Raw genomic sequence first — 20,703 nt, 5'->3', positions numbered from 1 at the left:
AACGGAGCAGCGCTGGGTGACCCAGGAGTTATTGCGGGTCCCTCGCTGTGGGAAAGCATGCCCATGAGACGTGGGGGACAGAGGGCAAGCACAGTCTCCCAGTTTAGCCACCGGGCTTCCATCTGGGAAAGGGTCCTGGATGTCAGAGCGTGGCTAATAGCACTGCAGGATGTCCCGGTTCAAACAAGCTGTATGGGACACCGTGTGGGGTGCGAGGAATCCATTTTTCACTGCTCCATCCCCAAACCAGACCTTCCGATAGCTCCACACAGACTCAATTTTTGAAGTGTTGCAACCCTTTAAACTGATATTCCCACTAAGATACCATGGGATACTGAGATACCCATATTGAGGTAGCATGGGAACAGGCATGGTAAATTTGAATATATTGCCCTAGGAGGTAATTTCATCCCAACAGGTAAGTATGGAAGACTTTATTAGTAAGCTCTTTTCTTTCCCAGTGCAGAAGTGTGAGGGACACTACCACAGTCACTTCTGACTGGGCAAGAATATTTTTTGATAGACCAGCTTTGGAGATTTGCCCTCCTATAGCAGTGGGTTGGTGGGAGGGGACAGAGCAGCTTACCAAAGATCTTCCTTTTGTCACAGGGTAACATTGTATTGCATTAGTAATGATGAAGTCCCTTTTGGGATGACTTGGTTTCTTCGTTAGGGTTTCCTGGGTACTCTGAAGCACTGAAACTGCCTTCTTCCTTCCAGCAATATCCCTCAGATGCTACATTGAATTAGCATGGTTCGATGGCCAAGACGATCGGCTGACAGGACGTTGCCAAATACAGTAGGTAGTACAGTAAGAATGGTGGATGAGAACAGCCGGGAAATCCGGGAATCTCCATGTCTTAAGTGATTGACATGAGCAACAGTAGGATATTGTCCTACTCATTATTGTGTTAAGTCTCACATGCAGTGCAAGGATATAAAAAAGATGGAATAATGCAGAACAGAAGACAGCAAAATGCCAAGGGGGATGGATAACCCAGTAGGATGAGAGGTGGATGCTTAGTTAAAGGCTGACATGTCCTGAGAGGGATTTCAGTAGATTGGGTGGCTGAAATCTTGTATGCATTATGGAACAAGATGTGGGCATAGCGATTAAGTAATCATGAGACCTTATACTTGATTCCATCCATCTTTCCATTCTCCTGTTTCTCCACCTGTTATGTGCAGCTTTCTCTCATTCTGTTGCTCCTGTTTGGCTGTGAGTTCTTCAAGAAATACATCATATTGGTCTGTGTTTTGCAAGCTGCTGAACAAAGCAGCTAAAATGAAAGACACAAGAATCTGATTATTAATCCCTTCAGTTCAAAATGTTTGTATTAGTGAAAAATGTTCAGAATAGTTTTACAGCCACAAATACCTTATACACTTGCAAAAGGACTGAAGAAATGTTAAATATTTGCTTTCAATCAGGCTTTGTGTTTCTCCATGTGAAAAAGAAATAAAATTCATGGCTGGATCAATTTCCCATCTAGGAACGGGTTTTCGGGCATGGCTTTCTCAGAGTACTAGATTTCTGTGGCAGTCAGAACTTCTGCAGTCTGCCTACATCTTGTCTTGAAAATAAAAATCTGAAACTAATGCATTTCCATAAAGTAGGAATGACAACAAAGAAAAGAGAGGATTCATTTTTTTACCAGGAGCAAGTACATGGCAGGGCCCTGGCCTTGGCGAGTGGAAGCACAGTGACTCGAGCCTGGGATTATCCTTTGTACTTGGAAAAGACAACGGGGTGCCAGTGACGCAAGGACACTGGAAGGAGACAAAGGTGGAACTGGCATTTCCATCATTTTCAGATAGAAGAGATCTGTGCCAGTGAGGCAACTTCTTATATTTGCCAAGCGTATTGAATTACTCCATTCAGTGCAGAATTTCAGCTTCCAGCAGCATGCACGAATGGAAACTGAGCACTGAACCTGTTTCAACAGTCCTCTGACTTGCATCTTACGTTGCTGTGTACCATTTTCCAATGGCACATCAAATCTTGTGCTTTTTACTTTTCCTTGGCCCAGAAGGCTGCAGCTCACTGGGAGAGAAGAATTTAGCACTGTTTGGGGCCAGCCCAATCTTGCTCATCCGACTGCTCAGACTTTTAAATGAACAGGAGCTGTAATGTTTACATTTTCAGAAGTTCTCAGAATAAAATATTTTACATAGATCATATGTGGCCAGGAGGATTTGAAAAAAAATCTCACAGGAATTTTCAAAATATTCTGCTTCTCCCCGACAGGAACATGTATGATTGTGTGCAGGTAGGATACTTGGACGTGCTGCCCTCTCATTATGCTGACATCTACAAAATCAGTACTGGCTACAGAGGATTTATGTATCTTTGTGCATTCTTTGTAAAACAGCATATGGAGGTGAATGGGTTTGTATGTTCTCACTGCTGCACTTGAAGTGATCCTGCACAGGCATAAAAGTAGCAGACATTTCCATGCAAAAATAATCACTTATCTAACTAACTGCACACCATATTTTCATGATTAATGAATTACCAAGCCACCATTCATATTTAATCCCACTGGACTCTGCTTCTTATGCAAAACTAAATCAGAAAGTGGTCATTTCAATTCCAAGAAGCTATTAATTTCCATTGAAAGAGGAAGCACTGGAAAAAATTTAAAAATGCAGATATATACAGGATGTGATCCATAACCCAAGGAAGTCCCAGTGACTCTAGAGGGCTTTATAAAAGGACAAAGTTCTTCATATTTTCACAAATTATATGTATGGCGATATGCATATATACACATTGATTAACAAATTACTTCACTGAGAAGCCTAAGCCTTGTCATTCATTTTAGCTAGAGCTACTTGAAGTTCTCCTTACAAAAAATCAGCCAGATCCATATGTGGCAGAAGTCAGAAGTGCTACACTGAAGCCAGCTGGGAACTTGACCCAGAATCTAAGTGACTATGATATTCTTTGAAAACATTTGTTGTTCATAGCTGTTCTTCAAATGCTTTTCGTTAATAATTTTTTGCATGTGGGTTTTCTGAGACTTCCTAGTTCTGACTACCAGACTTCTGTCTTCACTCTCTGAAGAGTGTCTAGCTGCAATATCCCAAGGGTTTGTCAACATTTGTGGAAATCAAATATGCCAATTAAAATAGCAGTCCAACCTAAAATATCCCCCAAATAAAAGCAAGAAATAACAGGGTAAGTAATTGTCAGTCAGAAAGCACCAATATTTCAGCATCACGTGAAGCATCACAAACTTGATTTGGAAGAGCAGAAACCAAAAGAGATCCAAATGCAAGAACTTTCAAATGAGAATGTCCTACGTGAGCAACACAAACACTCCACAAGGACAACAGAAGTTATTTACTCAATTATTCTCAGTCCACCATCAGAAGACACGTGAAAGACAGGGACAGTTGTGTCACTTCTCTTCTGAAATGCCAAATTCACGTGTGATCCTGAGACGAGGCTGGATTTCACTTATCAATATCTTCTTTCCCATTTGATGCTTAGTGATGATTAGCAGCACAGTCAATCTTGAGAGATGTAGAAGGAAATTCTGATCCTCGACTGTTGTTGCTCGCTACAGCCCTGCCTTCCTGTAGTGAACCATCACAGTAAGAAGCATTTTGAAACAAGTGATTGCCTAGATTTTAATTATAACCTTTTCACGGTTGTCAGATATGGAGAAAGTCTCTTGTACACTCTTCTACACTCCCACATTAAAACACGTATCTAAAAAGCATCAGAACTAGAAGGATGGACGAGGTTTTAACAAAATTTTTAGACTTCAAAATCTCTTAAGCAAATACAAAAAGCAGGCTCGCCCTTCATCTTGAGCCCAACCACATAAGTATTAAATATTTAAAGCCGATAGATACAGCCTTTCATAAGAGAAAAGGGATGTAGGTTATGTTAATTTTGAACAAGGGCAAACACCTCTACCGTACAGAGTCCTGTTAATGTCAGTCTTAGTAGTGACAGTTGCAGACCAGATGATAGGTAAGGGCTGGTGTTTTATAAAGTGATCCTAGGAAACCAAAACCTTGGGAAGACTTCTTCCCCCCCCCCCCCCAGGTAAATCTTTGATCCAGGTACTCAAATAAGATCCCTAAGCTTACTCCTGACACATAAACCAAACAGAACAACTGGAACAGTGTTGGTACCTGGCTTGGGCTGTGGCAGAATTTGCAGAAGTAGCACTGGGCTCTAGAAGGCAGCTTCAAGTTGTGTGCAACTGCCAGCAAGTATGGCAGGCCGTGGGTGGAGGAACGTGTCTTTTCAAAATATTTGGGTAACACTACAGAATAATTTATTGCTTACTTCTTCTTTATCTACATTTCAATCAGTATTTGTATTCTTTAAAAATAAAAAAGAAGATGCAGTATTGAAGTGCACACACTATCTTAAGCTGGCCTTGGCTTATATAGTCATTATGGTAAACCACTATTTGCACAGGAAATATATTATGTAAATAGTGATTTACGTGAGCCTTCACTGTTTTTCAAAGACAGAATTATATAGAAATAAATTTTTCATGCACCAGACAGAATTGTCTAAAATCATTTTAAGGACGTTAAATGTATTTTAATATAAACTGCAAATTGGTGAGCCACTCGTAAATTCAGACTGCAGCATATCCTAAGACATAACCTTCCGACAGGCAAAGCCAGGGCCTAATTCATCCCTTTTTTACCTATTTTATACCCTTACAGTCTCATCTGTTGCTTTCCAAGCACCAGTATACTGATGACAATGCAATACTCAACAACAGATTCCTTGGTATTAGAAGGCCCAAAGTCCATGCTTTGCCATGTCTTCCCACCCTGTAAAGTCCTTGGAGCCATCAGAACATTTCATTCTTCACATTGCGGACCATCTGGATGCCCAACACAGACCTCCCGGGTGGTGCTGGCCTGGCACCTCCCTCCAGCCCAGCAATTCCTGAGGGAAGGGAGCATGACAGCCTGTGGCTCAAGGCATGGGAGAATGGCTTTTTTGTTTGAAGGAATCCCAACAAAATGTTAGTGCTACAGATGCATGAAAGGCTGTAATGGGGTGTCGATGTATCAGTGCCACCAGGAAAAGCACCTGAGGTGGATGAGATCCGTTTGATGTTCCACAATACTATAGACCAACTAGGAAACCAAGAAGAAAAAGTGAAACCATGCAGCATTCTTGTATTTACCTCCATCTTTTCTAAGATAATGCTTACCTATGTTTTTTCTTGTATTTTGCAGGCAAACACCTGCCTAACTATGAGATTTAGAAGAGCCTCAGAGATGACCTAACTCATACCAGAGAAAGCAGCTTGGGGATGACCTAACTCACGTCAGGAAAAGCAGCTCCTCTCACCCACCTGCCACCATCCCATAATACCTTCACGCTGGTGGGGTGTGAGGTGCTGTGAAGTTACCGTTACCACCAAAGCTACCCCTCGCACGAGGAAATCTTCAGCTGTTGCCTTGAGCTCTCTGCCTGGCACGGGCTGGGTGGGGATGGGCTGCACTGGCTGGACCCAGTGCTTTCTCTGAGAGTCTGATCCAATGTTTATGATGATTTTCAGTGAGTTCCAGTGGGATTTCTAGTGGCTTATGTTGCTATATGCAAGACCAGGTTTTTGTCTTTCTGCAGTTTGGGTGATGTGTATTTGCATGCAATTGCAAGCAAATTCAGCACAGTTTTGTAGTCTAGCAAGTAGTTAACTGGAACGTTAGTGCTACTGGTGGTGGTCGGTTACTGAAGCTTTCAGAGACCCATCTTGCGAGACATCTTACTGGGAGACTGCTGGAAGTTTAGGATCCTGATTTAGGAGGTTTGTCTGTATCTTTGGAGGATTTTAGAGCTCCTTTTGAGTATTTACAACATTTTCGCTTTACCCTACCCACTCAGCCTGTGTCTAGCTTACAGAGCAGTATGCACGCTTTGGCTGAGCTTTAGCTCCAAAACGGGAGGAGAGCTGGGTGTGTGTTAGTGGTCCCTGTTCCCAGAGTCCTCACTTCCTGAGCACTGACTTTTTTTTTGGAAAGAAACTTGAGCTGACAGCTGAAAGGAAACTCCAGAGTACGCCCACCGGTACCGCAGTGCGGGTGAGTGGGGGACCAGGGCTGCGGGGTGCACCCTGGGGGACTCCTGCTCTGCAGCCCGGGAACATCCATGGGGCGTTATTCTACTTGGAGGAAAAGCTGAGTGTGTGACCAAAACTTGGGAGTGCAATTTGGAGGTGTGTTAGAAGTGGTGGGATCCAAGTGGAATGGTGTTGTGGGTCAATCCCCTCTGGACAGAATGGGAGCAAAATGCTCACCTCTGTTCTCCATACATCCTCTTAACTGAACTTAATGCTCTCTAAGAAGAGCGTAAATCACGAGAAACACAACCTGTGTCCTAGAGTAGTTATGCAGGATGAAAACATACTGTTAATTTGTAACTAGGAAATGCAGTGTTCTTCAGAAAGGTTGAATTAAAAATTTAAACTGAGGGTTTTTCTTGTTTGAGCTCACAGCACAGTGCTATCCTGTCCAATCTGTGTGCTGGAAGGGTCTACCACAACATAACAGTTGCTTGAAAAAGTATTCATTTTAGTAAAGTTATGGAATATGAAGGTGTTTAATAAGTAGCCTTAACCTTTTGTAAATAATGGAAAAACTTGTGTTATCTCATTCCAAATTCTTTTATTACAGTTATAGGTCAACCCATACAACTTCAAAGCAGTAAAATTACATGGTGAGAGTCTCAAAGTGTAATATGGAAAAAACAATAAATAAAGCAAACAATATTCTAAGGTGAACAGGTTCATCTTTCAACTCTGCTGAACTCAAAACTAGCTCAGCAAAAATGACGTAAGTGCCATTGTAATAAAGATCTCATGCTGCTGCACAGCAATGTGACTTCTTGGTCTGGACAGAAATCTGTGTGATCAATGATCACTGCGACTGGAAGTCTACAGAAGCAGGCATGTAACTCTATTTACTTTTTCTGTGCAAAATACCACCAACTGTAGTTCAGCTGCAAGGTCCATTCTTATATACGGCTCTCCCTGAAAATCAATGGCTGGTAATCTTGCAGATCAAAGGAAGAATAACTCTTCCATATACTATTTATCTCCCAAATGATATGAGCTCTTTTTACATAGACTGCTGCATTCTGCTATTTTATTTTTTTTTTACTTTTCATATTTCCACCAGCTTATCTCCTTTCTTATCCACAGATTAAAAAATATGTGTGATTTTATCAAGAAAATAGAACATTACATTGGGAAGGCAGACTTGCTAACAGTATTTTCCATCCCTCTGATCTATTAAAAAAAAAAAAGTTTAATGTTGTTTAAAAATTTAAATAATTTACTTTGTAGATGAGTTCAAGATCAGAAAAGAGAAATTTAGTAAGGAATCTCTTTATTAATTCTCCAAGGCATATCACTTCTGAAGAGAATTGACAGCTTCTTTTAAGTAGCTCCTGGAAATGATTTCAGCATCAGATAAGCACAGTGGCTTCTTGGAAGCTTGTAAATGATACATTAAAAAGCATTTATTTTGTTTTATTTCAAAATTCGATCCATTCTACCTGCCTGCGCTAGTGTTCAAGACTAGAAGCTTTCCTTCCAACAATTCGTAACATAACCACTTATCAAAATTGTCCAAGGTTTGCAGTACAATTATGATGAGCAAGTTTGCTATAAGACCTGGACCCTTTTCTGAGCAAAGATCAGGGCCTGGCCTTGTGATCCTGGAAAGAAATGACATTTACAACAGCCAGAGAATGGAAAATGTTAGCAAGTTAAAGCAAACAGAAGCTAAACATCAGGCTTTCACAACACAAGAGTGCAGTGTGTCCAACTTGTTATCAGTTTACAACTTTAGCCTCACAGCCCTCTTTCCAGTCTCACAAAGTTCTTTGTTACTTCTCGGTTGAGATTGACCTGGATTACAAGGCTATTCCCACCATGCCTCGTGCGATACCGGTGGTGTGGGAGCCTGCAGAAGTTTAAGGGCTGTGCAGCCCAACCTGCTGCATTATTTCTCAGCACTGAGAGAGAGAGTATTTAGTACCTGCCATGAAAAGATTTTGGAGGGGGTTTCTGCCCTCAGCTAAAGGAGTAGAAGTGGCTACCAACAGCACTGCCAGTTTGACCAGGCGGAAGCAATGTAAATCAGGAAAAGTTCATCTTGTATTTAAATAGCTATAAACTAAGCAAAGCAAAGAAATGAAAAAGTACATGTTGCGGACATACTGACTGATCAAGTTTTGCACTCAACCATACAGGAAAAATGTGTCACGAAAACTTAAAATGACCGCTGTCCTGCCAGGGCACAAACTTTCTTGCCCAGGTGTTTTTCTCTCAGTTTCACCTAATTGCAACACAAGACTGACCTCAGCTCCAGGTTTCTATTCCTCCGTCTGTTTGTGAGAGAAGCACAGGGACACTCCCAGAAAGCCTCTTGTCTTCCACAGTCCCACCAGCAGGATGTTTTGCACAGGTCTTCCTTGTGATCTACTGCTAGCTGCAGTAGGGCTCTTCACTTGGAGCATGGAAATCCCACATATTCAGGTGCCTAGGCTGGCTCCTGAGAGCCAGTTTGTCTGAAGCGAACCTATCCCAGATTTGCTGGGACTGAGAATAATAGCCAGAGGTTCCCCGCGACTTTTCAGCAATGCCTCGCTGGCTGTATTCAGTTGCTCGGTTTCAGAATGACTATTTTGAAATGTCTGTCCCTCTGCTTCTCATCACGTCCCTAGTCTTCCCACAACCCGGAGGAGGGTAAGGAAGAACTTGACTCTGTGCCATGGAAAAGCATGGAAGGCAAAAGTGGCAGATAAAAGCCATCCCCTCAAAATGAGGTCCTCTGCAGCCTGAAACAAAACATGAATACATGGCCAGAATGCGCAGAGGAAAATCTCCCAGAAATTTACAAAGAATTGAATAAATCACCTGAGAAACAGCAAAACATGGTAGCTCAATACCAGCAACACTGCAGTCTGACAGAGCCTGTGTTAGACCTAAAGGAGGCCCTGAGAAGAGATTAACCTTCTCCCTCGACCTGTATGGGAGTGACTTTCTTCAGCCACACATACAAAGACAAACTGCTCCCATTTTGGTGCAGCCAGAACTTCTGTAACTGCTTTTGAAGTCATTCTGCAGGCTGAAGGACAGACGTGCCAGAATGTAAAGATCTGTGCTGGCACCGAGACTAGCCCAGCTCCATCCATGTCCTGCAGTTGCCCTGTGGAGCTTATGCTCGTCTAACCAAAAGCTTGCTCTGTGCATACCACACATACTTTAGAGCAGTCTCATTCTGGTTTTCCATTCAAAATTCCACTATTCTCTTTATTTCAGAAATTTTCTGCATGCCTTTTGGGCTGAGTCTTCCCCTCTTCTCTGAGATATTATCTAAGGTACAGATAAGTGAAGGAATTAAGAGTGTTTTGCATGGCTGCTCTTAAGATTTTGAAACAGAGCCTTTACCTTTGAGAAAAGTTTGCTAACTTCAGCAAGCCTTTCCAGCACCTTTCTAGAGACTTGCAAGAACCTTTTTCACCATATACTTTCCACTGACAAGCAAGTTCATAGAGCAGGATTAATCTTTAATCTTTGAAATTATTGTTTCAAGTAACCTGAAGATGAATTATTAAATATTGCAAGCCACATTTCTTCTCTGGATGCCAGGGTGTGGCTTCTTTTAACTCAGAGTGACAACGAACATACGTATGTCTGGTTTGTTGATGCTCTACGTGTTGGTATAAAAGCCGTAGTACAAAGGGCTTCTCTACTTTCTTACACAGGACTCATATTCTTCCCTTTTGCTACCCATAAATCTTCAAGAGCATCTGTTCCTAAAACTAATGTACAAGGCAGATACAATTCAAGAAAGTGGGAGGAGGCTTTGATTTCACAGGATGGCATAGTGGGCAGGCTGGATTCTTTAGGCAACAAAGTCGGCGGAAGCTTTCTTAATGGTGACTTCTTCAAGGGAAGATCACCGGTAATGACGATTCATGATCTCCTCTCTCCACATATTTAAAAGACAGCAAGGCAGAAGCACACAGCAACAGCATGCTCCTAAAATGTCGGCAGACAGAACGTATCTGGACATGGCCCAGGAAACCCCACCAGAGGTGACCCCCGTGGGGGAGCAGATGGCCAAAGTTCAAGCAGGATTTTTGCACTTATCCCTAGTGCAGAGCATAGGGAAGAGCTGTTTCAGTCTGGGAAAGGTCTGTGGACAGTCTTGAATATTGTATGAAAGTCTTTAAAGTTTAAGAAAAGGCCTTTTCCATTAACTAATTTGGTTGTAACGTACCCAGACCCATAGCTTCTGGGATGTTATCCATCCTTCCCCTGTCAAATAGTCACAAAGTATGTATGTGGAAAAGGAAAAACGTACTTTTGGGAGGAAGAATGATGGGTTCATTTGAGCAAATTGGTCTGCTTGCTGGTTTTACACACACAGGCAGCTCCTAACACCTGGTGTGTGCGGCAGCCTATACACACGGCCATTTGTGTCCTGTGCCAGGGAGGAGCAGGCTGGGCCACTGGCAGCAGGAACTGAAAGGACCAAGTGGCGTTCACTTCTTCCCATCCCAGCGAGGAGGGTTGCTGCCGAGAGCATGTCTTATATCATGAGAAAAACTAAAGAGTGTGGAACTTTTAATTTTTAAAAATTTATTTAAAAAAGAAAAGGGCCCAAACATCATTTATATAACAAGGAAATATTTTAAGACTGCTTCCGAATGAGCTACATTTTCTGCCTGAATTCCAGCAAACTGAGGCTTTTACTCATTTCTTTGGTTTTTGAAACTTCTTAGAGAGGAAATGTTTTGGGCTTCTGAGTCCTGATGTTGTGATACAGAAATCTTTGAAGGTCTCTTGAGGTTGAGTAAATTTATTAATAATGTAAGCTAAATCAATGCCCAATGTGATTTTCTGTGCTTTGAATAAAAGTTGTTAACAAATGCTAGAAAACAAGTAAAAATGTAACATTTTGCAGCTCAGTTTTTCAAACGGGTCTTTCACCTAAGAGTAGGAAAGTCTGGCAAAGAATAATATGCATTGTTCTGTCAGATTGCCTGATACACTGCAATTTAGAGATTTATATCAGGCTCTGAAGTCTATATCTAGGCACCTATGAACAGACTGTATGACTTTCCAAAACTCAAGTGCACACAAATCCTATTAAAGCAGTGGAAGCTGCAGATATTCACTATCACTTCATGAAGGCTTTTTCCTGCAGGCAGAAAAGATTATCATCATCATTAGTTTTAGGACCTTTTTATGGTGTGTACTGTAACTCAAGCTGGGAGAAGGTGAACTTCTTCCTAAACCTTCTAAGTGGAATAAAACAATTTTTTTGATAGGAACCATAGCTAATTTGTGATTTCGGTGAGGGCCACCAAACATGCACATAACTGGGCCCAAAGAGTCTTTAAATTTCAGTGTCTGATGTTTTATTTAACCCCACTGAACTCAACCTGTTAGGATGGAAAGTCCACAAATTCCTTGTCTCTACTATTCAGTGCAGGCTACATAATGATCAAGACACTACATCAAATTAGGGTGAAATCTCCCCAGCACCAAAAGAGAGGATACAAAATGAAGTGAATAGGCTAAGATAAAACTAGTCAGATCAGACATAGTTAACTTGAATTACTGGTAAAGATCTATTTTAAACTTAAGATTAACAAGTTCGTATTGCTGCGGGCATCACACTGTCAGACTGGTTAACACCAGTTGCTGTCCCGGACATGCTCTCCAGATTAACCAGGCATGAAGTAACAGAATCTAAATATAGGTTTCTATTTTTGTTAGCAGGTGTTATCCTTACCAGGTAAAATTTCTCATTCCTTCCTTTGGTAGCATACAAGGTTTTTATACAGTCAACTGCTTTAAAGCAGAGACAAAGCAGTTAGGGAGTGGTCACTTGTAAGTATTTTACATTGGCAAATAAAAGTATCTGGAATTGTGAAAGGGAATTTGGTGCAATCATTTTAGTAGCTCTCCTTGACAATGCTGAATTTGTTCTAATGCCTTTAAGTACGTGGCATTTATAAAAATGTGAGTTAGTTAAATTATTGCTCATACAATGCTGTTGCTGTCAGGGAGTTCTAGTTGAGAGATGAACCTCCGCTTCAATCTCCATTATCAGCTTTTCTGGTTTTGTTTTTTTTTTTTTTCATGTCCCTTTGGACCTGGTTCCTTTACTACGCAAACATTTGTGTATATGTGGAATATTCTGGGTTTGGAAGGAGACCCCATTTATTTTGTAGTTTATGAAAATAAAAAAGCCAACAAAAACCTTAAGTGTGTCAGTTTCTGTGGTTGTTAGAAAAGAAGAAAATTAATTACTCCCTGGTTTGGTTTTTTTAATTTTTTTCTCAGAGTTTTAATTAGGAGAAGGCTAAGGAGAGAGGTCCTTTAACCTTTTAACAGGAAATATCCTTGTTTTTTCAGCTCCTGCAGCTGCAGTGAAAACCTCGTTGCCAGTACCAGGTCGCCATGCCCAAGAAATCTCACACACCTGGAAGGAGTCCCAAACACTGTTGCCCTAACGCTCCCCCAGCCTGGCTCTGTATCATCCACACAAAGCAGCCCTAACTCCACCTTACCTGGCCACCAGATGATCTCCAGCTTGGGGAGGTCCACAGACTGAGCAAAATTAGTTTGACAACTGCCACGGCACCTCTGTGGACCAAGGTGGCTGAGTAAGGTGAGCAAACGCCTCTCAGTAATGAGAGAAATCCTTCAGCAGCTCTAATGCCTGCTAGGACAAATCGGAGAGGCTAGGAAAATGGTGAACCCCCAGGTCAGGGGGGCACAAAAGCCACCTAAGTGCCATTAAAGTGACGAGCAGTGCCAGGAGGTCTCTGATGTAAAGCTATATATTTGTGTTAATGGCTTGAAACATAAATTTGTTTATTGCATGGCAGTCCGCGTTTGCTGTTGGATTAGTGACTAAGCCTCCTGTAAATGGGTTGGCCAGTTTCTTGTTCCCACTTGTGCTAAAAAAGTGTGTATCTGGGAGGGAAGAAGTGCTCTTGCAGAGCAAAGATAATAATCTAATAAAGGAAGGGAATTAAAAAACAGAAATTAGTGGGAATCACTTCTGTGTTAGTTGCTATTATTTGTAATTTCCTGGCATTTACAGATTCAAAACCTGTAGGGTCAATATTCAAGGTTTTGCCACCTGTCGTAAATATATCTCCCAAACTAGTGTGTGTATCCCATTTCTCACAAACCCCATGATTCCTCATTTGTATGCAGACGAAGCTTAGAAAGACTTTGTTTTAAATGCGTCAGTACAAATGCTACCTGTAGAGCAAGAGCCTAACGTGGATGGAAAGAATCCTGTTTTCTCCAGAGGGTTTTGAGTAAAGCCTGAAATGCGTTTGTATGGAGGATGGTGGTGTGCAGATTTGTCCCAGTGTTTCCAAAGGTATCTCTTACAGCCATCCAAGACACTATTTCATACTTAGTACACCTGGATAATATGAAATGTAAGAAAGGATTAATCAGTCTTCTATGATACATGACAAAGTTCATTATTTACATAGTAGATAGAAATAGTTCTGCTATATTTGCTTAACACAGGGTTGAATTAAATCGTTATTTTATAAGTGAGCTTCTTGCTAGTAATCTGCATCTGATGAAGGACACTAGAGCTCTTTCCATGCTGGTTGTACCTGCTCATAACCCCGTTACCAGGGCTTGCAGGTATGCCATAGATGTGACAAATTCTCATTATCCACAGGAATCTCGTCTTTCGTTTCTTCTGCATTACCAAAGAATCTAGAAGTCACTTTGGTCTATGACTCACATTTGAAAATAAGATTATAAAGAGCACAGGTAAATTTTTCAAGGAATAGTTTCCCATTTTCATTGATGATTCAGAGCTAAATAACTGAGGAAGAAAAGCCATGTTTTTATTGATGTCTAGAGTGTACCATAAAGCAACCATCACCTGGGGCACGTGGGTCCTCTGCCCCGAGCCCTCTTCTCCAGAGGCTGTCAGGCCTCCTGCTGAATGCCAGATCTCAGACTCTAGTGCTGCTTGTCCCAGGCTCAGGAAACCTGCTAGTGCAGCCCCAGATGCCACTGTTCTTTATTTCTGCCTCCCTCAAATCCCTCTTTCTTCAGCGAGGGGTACATTGAGCTGGGGAGAGGAGAACAATTCCCAGGAGAAATCCAGTTGCTCTGGACTCCAGTGAACTCCAGTTGTGGTGGACCGTGGTGAAGCATCTATCTTACTTCAGGATTTGTACCTCTCCCAGTGCTCTTCCTCCTTGCATCTCCAAAAGTGGAAAGAGCAGGTTCGCCCCCTCCTTTCTGCCCATGTACTCAGTTGCAGGCGTGGGTGCTCTAGCAGCAGGCGGTGGGGTACCACAGGCTGATGCTCTCCTCCATCCTCCCCTTGCAGCCGTTTGACACTGCATTGTGTAGCTGCATGTTCCTTTGACTGGAAAGAAGGAGCGTTGTCCCAGTGGCTGGGCACTCACCTGAGCGAGAGGAGGGGGCAGGGGAAGAGAGACCTGCTTCCCTGTCCCCACTCCACTGCTGTTCAGGTAGTAACAGGAGGCAGGACCGAAACACAGGTGTCCTCTTGCCCAAAGGAGCATCTAGAGAGTAATGCTTACCTTCTGGCCAATTAACGTTTAATCATGCTATATAAAATGAGCAGCTCCAAGAGAAAAATTGCAAGTGGGCTTTCTTCCCCACCCCCCACTCCCCAAGAATAAGTGATAACTTGAAAGTGAGAGCTTTCCTCCCCTGAAAAGTGTGAGGCACCAGGGATTCAAATCCTCGTGGGCAGAGCAGGAGGGTGTAATCCCAGCTCCCACACCCCACTGAATACTTCACGCAAGCTGATGGGTAAAGACTGGGGTGTGGGAGCATTCCTTTTTCTGGAATCAGGTGCCTGGCTTGCCTTCTGTTACAACGATCCTTGACAAATTTTGCAGGTTTATTTGAAAAACTCAGTTCTGTGGCTGCCCCATTCTTCAGTCTTCTTTATACTGTAAAAAGAGCCAAACATATTCCAGGGAGAAATGCTTTAAAGTGCCCTGCCATCGTACCTTACAGCCAGCATTTAGGGGCTGGTTGTAAAGCCCTTGGGACTGGGGTGGTCCTCACCAGACCGAGCAGTTCGAAAATTTCCACTTGGGTTGTAAGAACTTTGCGTCCCTGCCTTTTGGCCAGCTCCTAATTCTGGAAGCAAAGGTCAGAATACGTGTCAGAATATTTACCGATGCGATGGCTGCATTTTACAAGGTCTGCACTGAGCACCGTTTTTAAGGAAAGTACTAGCCCATTAAAAATTGTATACTTATAGACTGGAAAACTTAGAAATTTACCGTCTCAAAGTATTAGGCTGCCTAAGTGGTAGAATGATAAGCCACATTGTTTACTTTTATGGTCAATAAAGTAAAGCCTGTTCTCAGGTGCAGTGCTCTTAAGTGGCTGCCAATTGCTAACATGAGACTTTAGACTGATTTTATCCTTCTGACGTTCAATGGAACAAATATCCTGTAGTTTGCAGATAAGGATCGCTCCAGGATCGGTTTCAGTTTGACACAGTTGTTTCAAAATTCACCTTGGGTATATTTTTTCCCTTCAACTTTATCTAAAAAACTAATCTGCCCGGCTAATGAATTAAAGGGTTCAAAGGAATCAATGGTCCTTATTTGCATTCATTCAAATGAATACATACCTGTTTTACTGGATAAGGAATTACAGCTCTGGTATTCATAAATACTGATACAGAATGAACATAATTCGGTAAAAAAATTCTAGTTTTCTTGCTATGAATTAACATACACTGAATACAAGTATTTTTATGATTAAAAAGATTTACCATGTGAAAGTGATCTCCAGCCAGGTAAAATGGTGCTATTGAAAGGAAGGATGATTGAATAGCTGAGGTCCTGCTGTTAGACCCAGGAGGTCTGGGCTCAGTGCTCTCTGAACTGACTCCCTGAATGGCTCTGGGAGCTCTTCGGAGCTCTGGTGCTTCAGTTTCCCACTCATGAATTTTCTTTCTTAGTTTGGTGAAAATGAATACCTTAGAAGCTAAGGATGCCAGATCTTTCAGTTGTGCAATATGGTAACAATAGAAGACCAATACAAAAGAAAAAAGGTCAATCTCTTTTAAATGGAATAAAGAAATGTAGTGGGAAAACTGGAAGGGCTGACAAGACTTTTTTGTTAGTCTGTCTTGGTTTTCCATGACGTGCTAAGCTGGGTCTGGCTGTAATATGGAAGGCTAGAGGGAACCTGATTTGAAAGCACATCGGGCTGTTTTCAAAACTGTTTAATCCCTAATAATTCTTGAGACCACTGGAAAATTGCACTATATTCTTCTGGAAATTATTTTATGTATTTAAGGTAATGGAGTTACTTGTCCAACTGCAGGTTGTGGAGTCAAAAGACTCCTGACTATTCTTGTAATATTTGGTCAGAAGAAAAATACTCTGAATTTAGGTCCCACACCTGCTGAAGCACACCTGCTTTTAACTGTAAAGGCATGGGATATCAGCTGGCAGGACTTTATTAGTGTCAGTGAGATGGCTCAGGTGGGAAACAAAACTCTTCAGACCAAGTACCCTTTACGCAGAAGTAACGGATGTGTCAGTGCCGCACAGTTCAGTGCAGTATGGAGAAACCTGAACTGTTTCTGCAGCTCCAGCTGGAACCACAGAAGCCAGGCAGGCTGTGCCAGCCCGTGTGGAGTGCTGCACTGACGTGGTCCTGCTGAGACAAAATGGGTTCCTTCGCAGTAGCTACTAAATGTGAAACCCTTTCGGCAACCTATTTTCATTCCTAAACAGTTATAAAAATGTACTCCTCAGATTATCTGTGGTAGTCTTTTATTGAAAATTACTTGATATAAGCCACATAGTCAGTAGCACTCAGGTGTCTCCTCTCTCAGATGAGAATCCTCAGCCACCAGCCAGAGAAAGTGTTTGTCCCCCTCTTCCATGCAGAAACGAATGGCTTTTACGGCAGGAAGGAGACACCTTTTTTGCAGCCTACAAAGGAGCCTACAGATGCTCAGAGTTCAACCCTGTTAGGACAAAAGCAGGAGCTAAATGCAGATCTCTACATCTCAGATGATAGCTGCAGACACCAACAGGCGAAGCAGATCACCATCAGGGCTTTGAATGAAAGGGCTGCTTCATGATCAGCTCAGGAAAAAAACAAACTCGGAGCAAGATTCAGGAATCTTGTGGCACCAGCTCAGCATTAATCAGCACCCAGTGTAAACCTAGAGGCAGAAGAAGATTGCGCGGTACAACACCAATGCCTGAAAGGCCACCCCTGTTTCCCTGCGGACCTGTATAGGAAAAGATTTTGAGCTGAGTCGCAAATAGGGTGAATCTTAAGGCACCTTTTTCAAGGCTTTTCCACATTGCTGACCTAGGTGGCTTTCCCCTGGAGTACCAGTTTTTGCATATCTCTTTCAGAAATGCTGTGCTATTTCCAGCCTGCGTGAGCCAGGCAGGCTCCCTGCCCGGGGCCGTAGATCAGAGGGCTGGAGGACAGCTGTGAAAGATCCTTTGTGTATCTAACACCCTGTTAGTGTTAATAACAACAGTTCAAAACTGAAGGCATGTCTGTCTATAGAGAAAGAACTGAAACAAATATTTAATTTGATTTAACAGCAAGGCAGGAGGAAATGTTCTACAAAGCTCCAAGAGTTTCCTATCGGCTTTCTCTGTATCATGCCTTTAAATTTCTTCCTTCTTAATTGGTGAAGATTTAAGGACAAGACTCCTCAAGCTCTTTTTATCTCTGTAACTAGTTGTGGTTTTAACAGGAGTCATTTTGGGGGTACTGGAGATGGAAGATGGAACATTGGACTCTGGGGACACATTTCCATAGGGTAATGCTATTGAGCTGCTTGATTTGTGCACATCATTGTGCGTCGGGATGAAAGGCAGGGAGTTGTTTGGAAAGCTACCTACTCACTCAAGTTATTTGATTGAAGTTTGCCATTACCTGCATGTGCACACAAAGTACTCATTTGTGTTTATAACTGCTCTGTGCAGATTTTTGGCAGATGCTGTGCTCTTACCCTGAAATATGGCTCTTTGTTCTCCTTAATGAGCAAGAGCTGTTAATACCATGCTGTGTTTCTGATGTCTTTTTGCTGGTCAGTACTCACTGCCCTCTTTTCTCCAGCAGAAGCAGGAACAGAAGCAGTAATAGCAGACCACTGCACCTCCCACTTGTCTGATGTTACAGACTGGCAAAGTGAGGAGATCTCTGGGAGGATGAGCCATTTTCTGTTAATCAATTATTAACTGGTAAGTCACACCGGTCAATCTTTGCTCAGCAGTTGAGTGAAAGTTGTGAGCAGGTTTTGGAGCAGACCAGGCTTAGCTAAAACAAGTGCAAGGAAAATTGTATTCTGTGCAAACCTATCAAAAAATTAAGCAGGTGGCAAACTGTGGAGAAAATGAGAATGCGCCCACTTATATTTATAGAAGTGCTCTTGTCCTAAGTACTATAAAGCTCTTTAGAAACCTAGAAATACATACAGTGCACAGGGATTCTTTCATTTCCCCTTAGAAAAAATAAGTGAATGAAAAAGGCCTTCTTATGACACTACATGGCAGCATCACAGTGAAGAATACTCTGTCTAGTAGCAGGTTATGTTAGCCAAATATAACTACCTAATACTAGTTTGGCACAGTGTTGTTACTAGTCCGGCTATTTTTACTGTGAGGGATACAGCACCCGTAGCTAGTATATGTAGTCAAAACACTGATGATGTCTTCTTCACCATAATACCCCTTAAAATGGAGGTGTACACAGATGCAGTACAGAAAGAAATCCCTCATTTAAACTCTTTTTTCCCTGCGAAAAAATGCAAAGCTACTCAATTTCTGCTTCTTTCCTTGCAATAAACCCCATCTGCTAATCTGATAAAAAGAAAGATGTCTCCAGTTTATTAGTCAAACTAGCTAGGTGTTCTGACAAAGGTCACCAAAAGATGTGTGTCATTAAAGGAAGTAGGGTCAAAGTTTTGGATTTGCAATGACATTGGATGCTAAGCAAGCATGATCCAGGTTAAGGTTTATCATAGTAAGTGTCCCAGTTGACCTCTTGGAAAAAGTAATTCCCCTAATTTCTCTGGGGAAAAGCTGATGTACGTTCTCTGGCTCTCATTCATGGGTGATACGACATACAACCCTGGCCACTTTTTAACAGCAGGAAGACTTTTTATGGCTCCCCAATGATAGCTTCCTTGGAAGAAGCCCTCTGGGACCTCAGAGCGCCAGTCTTCCTGCAAGTGTGTGCTACAGAGTTTAAATGGGGACCTGATGTAAACAAATACCGAACATTTGTTAGAGGTAATTAAATGTTCTCAGAACACTAGGTTCTCAAAAAATGCAGCTGTGTGAAATTTTTACGGTTGTCTTCAAAAGAGAATTTACTATACAGTCACCAAGGTGTACAGTTAATGAACAGCAAATTAATCAAAACATTCTTCTGATAATGTGCTTGTCTTCAACTTACATAAGCATTACTTCCAGCAAAGAATTTTCTAATGAGTTTCCTGCCACACTAGGACTTATTCAACAGAGAAAACCAAGAGATGCACAGAGAGAACTGTGTGAGGGTGTGATGCTTCTAATTCATCAGAGCTATTCAAATGCAGTCCTCTGAGCAGCTCCAGCATGAAGCCATGTCTTCTATACATAACAAATCTGCTTTATATGGTTCTATCTACTTTAATGCTTTATTTTGGATTAGAAGTGTGTTTTGAAACAAATGTCCATACTCACTTACTGTGCTTTGGTTCCCATCATAGAACAGTTTTTGCAGACATGAACTGGATTCCTTTTGCATGAGACTAAAGTGGAAAATGCTCTCTAGTAGCATAGCGAATGCACTGCGGCCACAAACAGGTCTTCAGCCTGTGGGACTGGACTAGAGCTGTTCTGAAGAAAAAGGCAAAACAAAAGCCTGAGATGGGTGCTGTGTAGATGTTGGGTTCTCTTTCATTTTATAGACCTGCTCCTATTGAGCCACACCATTGCATAATACAGATGTAGGCTGCATCATCAGGGCGGTATCTACTGAAGGGAATGATACTGTGTTGCATCTACCCCTGCTGAACCAAGCTAGCAAAGCTGCTGTTTTTTCTTGTGTGCCACTTTACAGGTTTTCTTCCAACCTAGTGGTGTTCTAGTCCTTTCCTGTGTTTAATCAACAGACTTGCTTAAGGAAATGCAAAGGATAACATCTGGCAATCCCACTGAAGCAAAAAAAGTTGCAAAGGTGTCACTGCAGACTACTTGAAATGCTATGGGGTTCTTACGCAGCAACCTTGTTTGACTTTGGCTACCTTATTAATGCTGGTGACATGCAAATAGGCACAACATTTTCAGTCCTGATCCCACGCTGAGTTCTCCACACTGTAAAGCATGCACCTTATTTCTGCAGGTACGATGGTACGGGTGGATCCTAGCAGTACTACTTTTAGAGAGGAGAAATGGACTTGACATGAGGAAGAGGCCCAAGCTAAGAGACTGGAGATGGATATTAATGGACTAAGAGACTGCATTTATAATAATAAAAGAATAAGGTCATTCGATTACTAGAGTTCTGCAATTATTTTCTGTGTTAGTCCCTAATGTGCGGGTCAAACCTTTTGTCTACTGAAGGTGATAAAAATATTCCATCTGCCATCAGAAGGACACGGCCAGGGCCTGTTAGAAATGAA

The 20,703-nt window shown here is 42.0% G+C and overlaps 1 long non-coding RNA gene across 1 annotated transcript; it reads left to right on the top strand.

The window, feature by feature from the left end:
- Positions 1-722: 722 nt before the first annotated feature.
- LOC129203295 (uncharacterized) lies at positions 723-6,668 on the top strand. Its single transcript, XR_008575976.1, has 2 exons — positions 723-799; positions 5,224-6,668. It is a non-coding gene; the product is annotated as an uncharacterized LOC129203295 (long non-coding RNA).
- The last annotated feature ends 14,035 nt before the right edge of the window (positions 6,669-20,703 follow it).

Source organism: Grus americana, chromosome 2, assembly GCF_028858705.1.
Source record: "Grus americana isolate bGruAme1 chromosome 2, bGruAme1.mat, whole genome shotgun sequence".
Classification (NCBI taxonomy): Eukaryota; Metazoa; Chordata; class Aves; order Gruiformes; family Gruidae; genus Grus; species Grus americana.
Note: the sequence above shows the minus strand (reverse complement) of the source record. Positions and strands in the feature narration are given on the sequence as shown.